The sequence below is a fragment of the Strongylocentrotus purpuratus genome, unplaced genomic scaffold (genome assembly GCF_000002235.5).
Source record: "Strongylocentrotus purpuratus isolate Spur 01 unplaced genomic scaffold, Spur_5.0 spur5_scaffold_12, whole genome shotgun sequence".
Classification (NCBI taxonomy): domain Eukaryota; kingdom Metazoa; phylum Echinodermata; class Echinoidea; order Camarodonta; family Strongylocentrotidae; genus Strongylocentrotus; species Strongylocentrotus purpuratus.
The window spans coordinates 30,112,495-30,126,150 of record NW_022145597.1 but is presented as its reverse complement, the minus strand read 5'-3'; the positions used below and the strand labels follow the sequence as shown (position 1 = coordinate 30,126,150).

Sequence of the window (13,656 nt, the reverse complement as noted above, 5' to 3'; positions counted from 1 at the left end):
GAAAAAAAGCCAGTCAGTCACTCTATAGTGTCTGACAGTGAAGTCTACCAAGTAAACATGTTTCCTTGCATAATTTGAATATTAGGACACTGCTAACGTTTAAATTTCACAGATTGGACATACATGACATATTCATAATTCCCACAAGTTCTACATAATTTGATGTTCGCTGCAAAAGGGACATAGTATCTTTAATGACGGAAGAAGAGAAGGGAGAGGAGCAAAAGCAAACAAACAAAATCAAACATACTGAAACATAATGAAACTGTGTTCATGCCAGTCATCAACATTTTCAGGGTTTCAGAGTCCAGTTTGTTTTAAGCCTCAGTCACAAATGCCATTACAAACTGCTACTAGCGCCGTACGAACGATTTTCATACCATGGAAATTTGGGAAGACCCTGGAAAAACAGGGAGATTTGTATGAACACATCGTTCGTGCGAACCTTTGTGACCGTAGCTTTAAATAAGAAAGAAAAAGAAAATCTGCAATTGTAATTTTGCTTCATTTTCATCTCCAATGTGAGACCAGTCACATACAGTGTTGAAAATCATACTTCCAAATGCAACAGAGCCCTGTCTTATAAAGAGTTGATATCAATCGCAAATTATTGGCAATTGATATCAATCACAACTATGTACATAAGCAAACTTGCGATTGATTGGAAGACTTGCGATTGATTGGGATACTTGCGAAGTTGTTACTTTGAAGTCTGATCCAAATCAATCGCAACTCTTTATAAGACGGGGCTAAGGATGTACATGTACTTTGCAGTCCAATGTTGTCAACAACAAAAATATAAGGCTCCTAAATCTAATCCATCCTATTCTATTCTATACCTACAATATTCTCCATCAAAAGGAAAATGCTAATTTCCCATGCAATACACATCTTCTTGCATCATAGGCAGCCATAGCTTGCCAATTTCCTTGCCACTTACCCCATCCAGACCGTGCAGTCTAGGAAAGGCACTAGAGACACAAACTGCGGCCAAATAAAGGTCATACCTAATTTTACAAAAAAAGGCCTTTTTGGCATTTTCACTCATTCCCTGAACTACCCCTTTGAGAGGTTTAGTTGTCAGCTTTTCTTCTTAAAATTGGCAACACTTTTTCTTTTATTTTCTTTTGGTGTAAAAAAAAAGATTCTAATGAAAATTCATGTGTCTGAGTCTGACAATTTACATAAAATATAGAGAAGAGATACAATGTACCGGTAAACCATTTTCAAATTTGTAATGAAAATCTGTGAAATCCATGAGTGCTCAATGCAAGGAAATTTTAAAGGGAAAATCTAAAAGTCCTCAATTTGGCAACATGTTGAAAACTTCCAATATTAACAGATTTTCATTACATATTTAAAACTTCTTTAAACTTGATCTCTTTTATATATTTTCTATCCGTGCAAATTAGCTCGCCATTTCTCAAATAGCTGGATATTTGGAAAAAAGACCCAAGATTTCTCAGAAAATTTTCTTGATCAATTAGCCCGTTAATTGCAACTGCAGGCTGATCAAGACGCAAATTAACTGGGTAATTTGCGATCAGGATAGTTAAAATAGCTGGTTATTTGGCAAACTCTGATGAGCTTATGAAGACAGGCCTACAGTATATGGGCAGTTGTCCCGAATGTACATGTACATGTAGTCTCAAACATCACAATCTATGATGCAATAGACAGATATATTTATGGAATGTCAGGCCGTCTGAACACACACACACGTGAAACTGTAAGATATATATACTGGTGGGCCATTTAAAAACAAAAAAGGTTTAAAAACTTGCCTTTTTGACAAATGGGAAGGAGGAGGACCTTTTTTCTTTCTTCAAAATGGCTGCTCGGTACATTTTCCGCTTCAGCCAGTCAGGCTATTTTTCAAGATGGCCGCCAGCATTTAATATTTTAATCAGAAAATGATCATTTCAGATGTTTTTCATGTTTTTATTAAAAAAGCAGGCAGCCTCAAAAAAAGGAAGCGGACAGGGACGCTAAACATGATTTTTTTTTTTTTTTTTTTTAAATGGCCAAACGGTTTTACTCCCTGGCTATTACTTATAATTAATTGCGTATTGTGGCACAGTCAATTCCAAAACCACTTAAACCAACATGTAGTCCTACATGGTTGACATGAACCATAAAAATGGGCCGTTTTTGGTTTTCAGTTGTACAAATTTTACAAACAGCATGACAATGAAGGCCAATGTACACTATATTAATATGCAAACAACATGCAACTGATCCACTCACATCACGGTTGTTGCAAAATGCTTCCCGGTTGATACTGCTTTTAGATATTTCATAAATTAAGAGTGAAGGGCAAAGAAATTGATGGAGTGCACAATGGAAGAGCTTTTTAGCTGGATGCTAAAATTGATTGACGTGCAATACAGAGCACATGTACGTACTGAAACTCTTTCTGTGTCATGCGAACTGACACACTAATGTGCTAGCTGTATTGTGCAGATCCATGTTAATGTAGATGTACATCGCATCCACATTCACTCATATAATTGTGCAAGGAGATGAGTGAACACTGATCCCACGCATACTCTGACAACATTGGCTATGTACAAGCTTTATTTTGTCAAAGATATGGTGTAATGTACAGGGTTTGGAGGAGATTAGGGGTTTGGATTACATGCAGGTTTAAGGTCAGTGTTAGGTTGTTCTTGTTGTTGTTGGTAATAGTTTAATGGCCTTCATTCAGTATTGAATAAATACGCCATATCTTCAGTTTTATAAGAAAATCTGTTATCCATAAAGAAAACTGAGAATACAAATTTGTAATGATATAATTAATTAGTCAGTAACGCAATTTATTAGGAGTCTCTGGATGGTTTGCAACTTCGTATTTCAGTGTTAGGTACAATGTACATGTACTTATTGGGAGTGATGTTATTAGGAATTTGACTATGGTTACACAGAGCAATGTTTCACTACACACTTGTACAGTGTATGTTAAATGCATGACTTTACCTCAAGGGTTCTTGCTGAATGTGATATCTCTACAGTTTGTCAGAGACTTGACTGACATAGCAACTAAGGCAGGGAAAGATAATCATGTCTAGCATCCCCTCTTGCTTCCTTTTTTTGAGGCCCCTCCTATTTTTTTAAAAGAAAAAACATGAAGAACCTACTGCTAAAATGATCTTTTTCAGAAAAAAATAAAATATAAAAGCTGGCAGCCTGCTTGAAAAAAATCGCCCAACCTTAGAGAAAAAAAGGAAGGACGCTAAACATGTTTTGTTTTTTATTTGGCCTAATGGTGTACATACTTGCATTCTTTCAACTGACATACAATGTCTCATAAGATTTCATATACATGTATACGGGCTGTCATGAGTTGTTAGAAGATTAATGTCAGCGTCCACTTTATCCACTCTTAGTCTTAGTTTCAATTTCATCTCTCAAAAGCCCTTCTTTATAAATGTTTATATTTTTTTTAAATGAAGTACAAGAGGCCTACATGTACACACACACACACGATAATAATAACGAGGCAAAACGGAACACAATACATTGACTGATTCTTGAGTGCCTTACAGGAAATTTAGCACTTGCTCAAATTGATATGAAATGTTTGCTTCCTGAATCCCATATTACTGGAAAATTAATGGTAAGTTTACTTGTTTTAATTGCGTAATACCACAAGCACAGGCAACAGAGCAAGAGATACCTTTCCCAATACACTGAATAGTACTGTTGAATACAAGTACGTGAACATGTATGACACAGTGTAAAATAAAAAGTGTGCCTCAATGTTTCTCACTTAAAGAGAAAGTTGAGTTCTAAAGAGAGGTGAAAAATGTGAGCGTTTTCATAATTATTAAGCAAGTGTAAAAGAACATCAGAGAAAAAAATGTTCTAATATTGGGCCAAATTTCTTATGATTTTGATGATTCCAGAACCTTACAGTACATGTCAATACTTACATGCTGTCATGCTACATGATCAACTTTTTCTGATCGATTCCACATCGTTTTATTCACAATGCAGTCGCATGACCAGTACTCAATTTTATCTTTAATGTCCTCCAGGTAACCCGCAGCTAGACTGTACACATGGAAGCAGTCATCAGCGTAGACGAGGGATGTGCGATGATGATAATAACTATGATTCATGGTTCAGACCACTCCATGAACTTCAGAGTGAGCGAGCGCGGAGGGACACACTCTTTCTAATTTCTATCACATTACACACATTGCCTACACCACAAGGAGTTGGGATGGATGCTCTACATGTATAATTTATACAATGTATGTACCTCAATGCCCAAAGGGGAAGGGGGTATTGTTGGCAGATAATACACCCACCACTAAAACAACACATACACATATGAGAATGTTTTTTTTAGTCACTGATCATTGTACCATATAAAACTGATAAAAGATCAATTTCATTATGAAAGACTTTGATACAACCTGTACATGCAGGCAGGAAATGTTATGCAGGAATGGGCACTTGAAAAGTAGATTGTATGATCCTCTCAGCATCCCTCTATCAATACAATGCACTCATTCTACAACTGTATCTATTACAAATAAAACAAGGGCCAACCTGAGCATTCCCCCCCCCCCTCCCACCTACCCACCTCCTCCTCCACCTCCCCCTCCCCTGAATCCCTTAAAGAGATAGCTGAGTTCTGTTTTCAGACCGCAACTGCCTTCAAAGTGCATGGTTGTTGCTCTTATTCTTATCTATGACATTTCTAGTGCCCTTTTAGAACCTAAAAATTGCCATGGAGGTAATTTTAGACCCCAAAATGTGTGAAATTTAACCAATACGATCATACCAATTCAGCTCCATTTAAAAAAATAAATAAGGTGACCATTAATTAAATATTTTATTAAAAATTAACAATACATGGGCCGGCTGGTGCAATCTGAGCATTATTTTGGAGCATTTTACATGTGTATTTATTTGAATAATTCCCACTTTTCTTTTAAATAACATACACATTGTACAAAATGCATGATGAATTCCTCTTTCAGACTTCTTACCCTTACTTGATACTGTATTCGGTCTTATACTTCTTAGACCATTTCTTGGTCTTCTTTTGCTGATTTTCCGCCATTCGAAGCTTGTGTCAATATCCACGCATTGGTTACGCCGAACCATATGATGAACCAATCTTTCCCTGCTCTTAATTCGACTTTTACATAGAATTCGGTAGCAGCAAACATAGTGGAATTACTACATGCTTAAGTCCGTAGTATATATATCTTATTCAATTCGCAGATGTATATACTGATCAGCGCAAAAAAAAATCATAATTTTAAAAAAAGGGGGAAGAAAAAAATTGGGAGGATAAGGATGGTGATTGAAAGGTCGGGAGTTGGGGTAAATAATCTGGAGGGTTGACATCTCTGAAAATGGAGGGATGTTGCAATCAACCTCCGCGAACCAGGAGAAGATACTTAGATAGATAATTAAGCCACACTCGAACCAGAGGAAGAAAGTGGGTACCTGGTAGGATTCATTCCTTGAAAGCACCGAGCACAGCTGGGGTAATAATAATATCCAAAGTCCTTTGAAAGCGCATAGGGACGTTTGATCAGAATGTGATATGCGCTATTATACAAATAATGCACTGTTGCAAGTGTGTTACTAGGGTAGGGCCAGTGCACAAAGTTCAGTCAGTGTCCATAGTGATAATGCACGCGCCTACAAGCCAAGTGTACCGGGTATGTTAAATTGTTTACATTCTTATCAAGGTCCATCTCAATAATAATTGTGCTTTGCACTATTAAAGTTGTATTGTTTTTTTACATTGGGTAAATAATTCAGAGCAAAAGAATATCATTGTGCATTCACCACTATAACAAAATTCATAAATGTCAGTCATCTGTGATTGTGATTACATGTACGCCAACAGAACACACCTATACACATACCCAGTAGATATATAGTAAACACATGAACATAAAGGTGTAGCACCAGTAATACATACACCTAGAAAAAAAAGAAAAAAAATTGGGGGGGGGGGGGCTACTTTTCAAGCTTGCTTGCACGAAAATAACACTCTTTAATTTGTTTTGCATTGAACTCTATGCAAATTTTGGGGGCTCTTTTTTTACCTCCGGGGGCTCTTTTGGGCATTTTGGGGGCTAATTCGCCCCGAGCCCCGTGTATTTTTTTTCTCTGTACATGTATACAATGGAGATGTACATGTAACATTACAGGTATTTCCTGAATAGATCTTGTTCTGAGGCAAATACATTGTGTTTAAATCTTATGAACACTGACCTTTGCTACTGGGAATTTCCCATGACATATTGAGCAATAACCACATTTATTGTGGACACCATACATGTACCAACTGTAGGTTCACAAATACATGTACAGTGTACATACAGTATATTCACTCCAGCTATGTTAATGCATCATCGCCCAGTTAAACTAGCAATCTACCCAAAATTAATTGCACGAGAATTCATCGCATTGCAGTGCACCGAGTCTTAAGAATAATCCTCTCAACAACATTCTAAAAGTTGTAGAAAGTAGTCAAATTTGCATAATATGCAAAATTTTACTATTGTCATTCTAGAAAATTCACATCCTATTTTTCCTGTAAATTTGGATTCAAGTATTAAATTTAAAGCCCCACTGTCCTACTTGTAGCTACTTGCTCTCTCTATACAGAAAACAATGCCTAATCGGTGACCATTGGTCCCCATGATCCTCTTTTTCTTATGTTAATTGAGAGCCAAGTTGATGAGATAGCCACCTGTCATTGACTACGCTGTGTGGTCTAATCCCTCCCGGCCAAACTAGTACACCCAGCCTTTAAAGGGTTTTATTGCTTACACTGACTGATATTTTTAATGTCAGTGAATATAATGACGTTTTCAGCTGAACATAATGATACAATTTGCATAATTAAATATGCAAATTATCCTCAAGGAAAGGAAATTCCCTTTTTTCCCTCATAATTTTGCATAGTTACACAATTGAGAAACAAAATATGAAAGTATTTGAGAACAATTCAAATACATCTACGATAAGCGAGTTATAAAGTTTTCAGTATGATTTTCATTCGACGCTGCTCCTTTTGTTTTGTAAAACAGACCAATAAGAGAAGAAGTTATGATTAATCAAATTTTCCCCCATACTAGCTATAACTCCTGTTGTATCTCAATCAATCGTAACTGTACGATAAATACTAATACCATATTTGCTAGCGTAAAGGCCGCAGTATTTTCGGAAGAGAAAATATGAAAAAGTCTGGGTGCGGCCTTTGCACAACAACAGTAACAAAAATTGGCGGTCAAAACAGCACGTACAGGTGTATTAGTACATATGGGACTACAATGACTATACAAGTTAATGTACAATGGTACAGGACATTTTGAGAATAACCCCACACATCTTACCAACAATTTTTTGTTGCATTGTTAATATGAGAACAAAAATAAACTTCATAAGTCATTTTTTAAACAAAATCTACCTGTAGATCTAGATCTAAGTTTGTGCCATTGCATCACATAAAAAAAGGGACCGTTACGGAGCTACTGTGCATCCGGACAAAGTCTGCACCAAGACTATTTTCTTGGTATCCGTTTCAGGCAATTACGCATTACATTGTGGTAGGGGACTAGGGGTACAGTATATAGGAAACCAAATCTGCCTGCGATACAGTACTAGCTTGAAAATCGATGAAGATTTGCTAAATTACATTTTTGAGGAAAACTTAGTAGCACTTTGTAGAAAAAATAGTGTTCTACAAGAAAATTATAATTATTTTGTTTGGTCCGTTTGGTTTTTTCCCCTTTCATTTGTTTTTTCTTCTTTTTTTTCCTCTACTACATGTAAGTGTCAAAGCTTGGGGTGCGTCTTGGGTTTGAGGAAATGCAGCGAAAAGGTTTCACTCTAGCACTGCGGCCTAATCGCCTGCAAATATGGTAATAACTTACAGGTAATCTTATGTTACATGTACGAGTAATTACACGTATAATTAACGTCATCAAGAAATCTGAGTAACACCAATTTTACAACTGATTGTAAGTCTTTTTTTCTTTTTTTTCACTTTCTTTAAAGAAACTGTCTCATTAAATAAAGTGTCCCACAGATGCAGTGCATATTCCCTGGGGGAGGGGGGGGGGTGTTTCACAAAACTTGTCATCAGTGACAAAAGACTTTTTTTTTATAAGCTACTGAAATCCTTGCTTCTGATTGGTTATCAGCAGATTTGTCATTGATTTTTGTCATTTGTCATTGAAAAAAGGCTTTGTGAAGCGGGTCCCTGGACAGTGGATGCATGCATCCCAAACCAAAATTCATAACAACCAAGAAGATGGATATTCTGTGTAAGAGCCTCTAAAATTCTACAAATTCAAATGTGCAACCAATGTACACATAAAAGTAATTTATTTTAATCCCTAAACCAACTTAGTGAACTGAGTTTTCATACTATGGTGACTTTGAAGGCTCTCTTTGAAGAAGAAATACTGAAAAATTGATATTTTTTAGCATATTTGCTATTTTACAACATTTATGTTGCTGCACATGAAATTAGTGAGAAGACTGTGATCTAATTGTCCTAATTCTATGAATCAAAGGTCTAGGTCATCATCTACATATAAGTAGCGGCTAGGGCGGAGGCGAGTTGGCTCAGTCAGTAAAGCGTCTGCCTGTTGAACCAAAGACCTAGGGACACTGGTTTTCTGCATCAAAAATAGCCTTTTTCGTTTCAGAAAATCTGGAATTCCGTTTCAGATGAGCTGAAAAACGGAAATTCCATTTTGCCATAGACTATGAACACATGAAAAAACTAAAATTCTGTTTACATAAGATTTTCATTAAAACTTGAACTTGTAGGGTACAAATGTTCTGTTAAAGCCGCTACCTTTGACAAGCCACTGATAACTACTCAAAAACATATGGACGGGATTGGAAAAACTTGATGCAAAATACTAGTGAAAATAAAGACCCCTAGGGTCTAGACTAGACCTACGAAAAATTATCAAATGTTTAGATTTACCAACTTCAAATTCGAACTTAGACAAGCAGAATAAAGTTAGCGGAATGTGTCAGAGCATGATACAGTACTACCAACATTGACAAAAACATTTCAGTCTTGGCTGTCATGTCAGCGATCGATCAATTTTAGGCGCACATGCCAGCGTGTGTACAATATGTACAATATCGCTGCACTTAGCGCCCGCTGCTGGCATGTATATGCCTAGTATTACGTCTACGTAATACTGCCCCTAACGATCTCTATTGGTCCAGCGAAACAAAATGGCAGCACCCTGTCTCCTAAGAATCTTACGAATATTGCTAAATTTTCGGAATTATTAACCATGATTTTAGGCCTGATATTTTTTCACTGCATAACAAGTCACAAAAATAGTGTAAGTTTTACAATTTTCTTCTTGAAAAATGAAAAGTTTTGAGGTAAAAGGGGTTTTTCCGTGATTTTCCGTTCGAAATTGCATTTTCCGTTTCAAATGGTCATTTCCGTGAATTCCGTCCATTTTCCGTGATCGCAGAAAAATCAATGTCCCTAAAGATTCCAAGTTCGAATCAAACCCAGGCGGATGACTGAAGCCTGCCCCTCCCATTGTTTCATATACACAGGCTATGTTAAGTGGAAAACACTCCGTCCCTCGGATAGGACGTTAAATGGAGGCTCCGTGTGGAGAAGAGTCACTACCTTTGCACGTCAAGAACCCATTGCACTATTTGTATAAGAGTAGGGGGCAACCCCGGTGTAGTGGTCCACCTGCACACCCCAGTATCAGGGAAAAAATTAATATTTATTTTTCGGGGACTACTTTTCAAGCTTGCCTGCATAAAAGTCACACTCTAAAATTTGTTTTGCATTGAACTCTATGCAAATTTACGGGGGCTCTTTTCTGATTTTCGGGGCTCTTTTGGACATTTAGGGGGCAAAATCGCCCTGAGCCCCCGTGTTTTTCACTGCCCAGTATAGTATTACAATACTCTGTAAAGAGGTATGTACTCTAATTGGAAGAAGAAGAGGGCACTACCCATTTTGAACAACAAATAATCTTGTTCACATGAGGATCATTTTCTCTCAGTTGTTAGCATGTTTTTTTTTTTTTTAGTTCACTACCACTTTTACAACTAACAATTATCAACTAGTAAAGGTGTCTTGGTCGAGTGGATGCATCACTAGACTGTGGATCACAAGGTCCATGGTTCAAGTCCCACCGCAGCACCAATTTTCTTTGCCAAGACATTAATCAAGATTTGCCACACTCGACCCAGGTGATGTAAATTGGTACCTGGCAGGAATTGATTTCTTGAATTGCTAGAGCGCCGTAATGGCAGCCATGCAAAAGCTGTGTAATAATTGCGGAGCGGCATGAGTGTCAAGTCTGACAGACACGAGCGCTATACAAGAACCCAGTGTTATTAAAATTGCGAGCAGTGAATCTCTGAAGGTGCGTTGGGTTTGTTGGCAACTCCCAGCCCCGTAACTCCCCACCAAGGAGTGTGTGAGCGAGGTATGATTTTGGTTACGTACCCGTGCGCTGTCTAAGGACATTTTTACAAGTACGATTTCTAGTACGAGTATCTGGTCAGTTTTCTTCTTATTTCTTTGGTTGCACAACGATTAAAAGATAACTTCTTCAAATTTGCTGCTGACGTGGTTCACACTAGATCTTGTCCGATGTGTTTTCAAGTCAATTTTGTTAATATATTTTTTGTATGAAGTTGCCTACAAATAATGGACATGCTGTTTTGACTTGCGATTTTTACTCTTTCGGCGTAAAGGCTGCACCCCAACTTTTTGATATTTTCTCTTCCAAAAATACTGCGGCCTTTACGCCGGCAAATACGGTAGTTTCAGCGAACGATCGATTTAAACAAAATCAACAGCAATTTTGCTCAGTAAAGTGCCAATATTAAGTGAATTCTGGTGAGTTTTGTACAGTGGTGTTTGAAAATGTTGAGAATCAATAGAGGTCATCTGAAAAGTTTTCCTACAAACATTATACCAATGCTTCCTTGAGTGGAAAAGAGTAGTGTTTGGGGGAGGGGGGGGGGGGATAGGCAAATCATGCTTGCTGTTGCCTTTCTACACATGTACATATGGGGGTTGGTCTGGCTCGGCCTGAAGGCAGACTCTGCACAAGAGCCCTTCAAGACTCTAGGTTATAATCTCTCTCTTTAAAAAGAATAGCATCCTCTGACGATTCAGGGCTCCACACGCAAAAATAATTGCAAGGGGCTCCAGAATTAACTGTTTTAGAGTCTGTATGCATGAGCCCTATGCTAATATATTGACATTTCAGGGGTTTGGACAAATTTGGGTGGCTACGTCTCCCAGGCACCTGTTAGTATTGAGCCCTGTATGACAACCCTACTCCCCCCCCCCCCCCCCCATCTCCCAACAACAACAAAAAGAATGAAGCTGATTAATGTCTGCACAATATTACCCTGTACCATGCCCAACATTGTTTCCCTTTCTTATCACAGACCCCTGGTTTGAGCCAATTTTCCATGAAATTCAGAGTGAAAATTAGGATCTAATTTTTCTATCAATAGGTAAAAATCAATTGTCTGGTATGTCTGATAATATTTCCATATATTATCACAGTAAGGCTCAAGCAATACTAACACAAACAATTTTTCTCTTCATGAATGTCCATCATTTTGCAGAAGCCAGAGATGCAGTAGGGCCTAGAGGCAAACAGCAAATACGGAAGAATCTCCCAACATCCCAAGAAGAAATTTTATTTGTTTACATTTGCTGAAATGGAATTACCTCAGCTCAACTTGAAATAAGGAGATTCCTTATGAAAAATTGCACTTGATGTCCATCAACTATATTTAAATTCACTGTTCACTTCGTCTGTTCGTCTGTCATTTTATATTTACAACAACAATAAATATCATGAAATAGACTAGTACTCATTCAACACTGACACTGACAAAATCAGGATGAAGCACTGTGTGGATATAATATTATTGGGGGATTAGATCTAATCATAATCATTTCCAATTTCACATTCATTCATTCAAAGCCAAGCTTAGCTAGGCCGTGCCAGAATGTAGGAAAGACAGCAACAAATAGCTGCACAATCCAGTACAACAATATTCCTTTCAATTTAGCACTAGCCATGGCCATGCACTGCAGTCTAACTGAAAACTCAAGTCAAAGACAATTGATTGAAATTTAAACAATCAGAATTCAGCAGTTCCACTCGCTCTCAAAAAAATAATTGTTCATCGACTTTAACGACAAAAATCTTAGCTACTACAGCTTATGCACATACTATCAATACTTATGCAGAGCTTTTATTTCATTACAACTGTATTACACTCCTCCAAATTTCTCAATTAAAACTTGATACAAAGAAAATGTCACCACCAACTCATCAAAATCCCTATTGAAAATACACACAACATCAAAATGGCGACTTTCACTACACATCATATGCTTAATATAGACCGTTTTAAATCATGAACGATGTACAACACAGACTATCTTGATACCTCTCATTCACGGTTAATATTTTAAACATCTCTCTGAAATATTTCCAATATCATAATTTACCTTCGAATGCCCTGAACTGAGTGCTAGATATTGATAAACATCGGCTGTCAGAGGTTTCGTCGGGGCTCCTTTCGGGACCTGCGAGCGAATTATCTATATGACGTCATATTTTTTGTTTCGCGGAGTTCGAGTGAGGGCGCTAGAGTGAAACCTTTTCAATGCATTTCCTCAAAGCCAAGACGATCATATCCGGGTACAATATAGTTTGTAAAATGTAAAAGATTGGAAAGAAAATATATTTAACTTGATATGGATTTATGTTATTTTTTCTACCGTGACAACGATCAATGAATATTGTAGGATCGCATATGCTTTCAATATGTTCATTTGAACCAAATTCATGACCCCATACCAAAACTTTGTATTACCTTTAACGGTTGTTAAATGCTTTTACATGTAATTGTTCTTCGTTTTACTTGTTATTATAGCTTAATTTTTTATATTTGATTAATTGGTCAGCCGCATATAAGGACCACCTCCTTTCTGGTTGCTACCAGCATTAGCAATTTCCTTTGTATTATTCATGTTTGTAAATTGCTTCTGTGTATTTCTGTGTTTACCTATGTTAGTAATTGTAATTGTGTGAAACTTTGTATACTGCTTTTGTTTTACCCTGTATGTTTTTTTTATTGCTTGGCAAAATAAATTGAATTGAATTGAATTGAATTGTATGAAGTTTGTAATGAAAATTCTGTTTCCTTTACTTATCCATTATTTTTCTTAAATCGCTTACAGGCATTTTGAAATTTGCGGTAAAGAAATGTCTAAATATCAATATTACTCTAATTCTTAATTCACATTTTCTACAACTAAATAATTTATAATGCACGAGTCCCCTCATTTTGTTGTTTTTAATATTATTTATTTTGCTTCCATTCAACAAATTCATAGAAAACATTATTGCATGTTATAGATTTTTTTTTTTTAAGCTCATACGTTTCGAATAATATGAATGCCAGAATGGAAACAATATAACATGAAATACCTCAAACTCCCTCTCCCCTAAAATAAATAAAAGATAAAAAATTCCCACTCCCTAACGTCTGGGCCATGCAATAGTGAACATGACCCACACTCATCTCTTCCTCCTTCTCTTTCCCCTCACTCTCTCTCTTCCCGCCCCCTTC

At 37.0% G+C, this 13,656-nt stretch overlaps 1 protein-coding gene across 4 annotated transcripts in view; it reads right to left on the bottom strand.

Moving 5' to 3' along the window:
- Nucleotides 1-12,639, bottom strand: part of LOC586751 (probable ubiquitin carboxyl-terminal hydrolase FAF-X) — a 71,036-nt gene extending 58,397 nt beyond the window's left edge. For all 4 annotated transcript variants that reach the window (XM_030982374.1, XM_030982378.1, XM_030982376.1 and 1 more), the window contains exon 1: nucleotides 12,530-12,639. The gene's annotated coding sequence lies outside the window, so the exon portion shown is untranslated. The remainder of the gene's footprint in view (nucleotides 1-12,529) is intronic.
- Nucleotides 12,640-13,656: the final 1,017 nt, after the last annotated feature.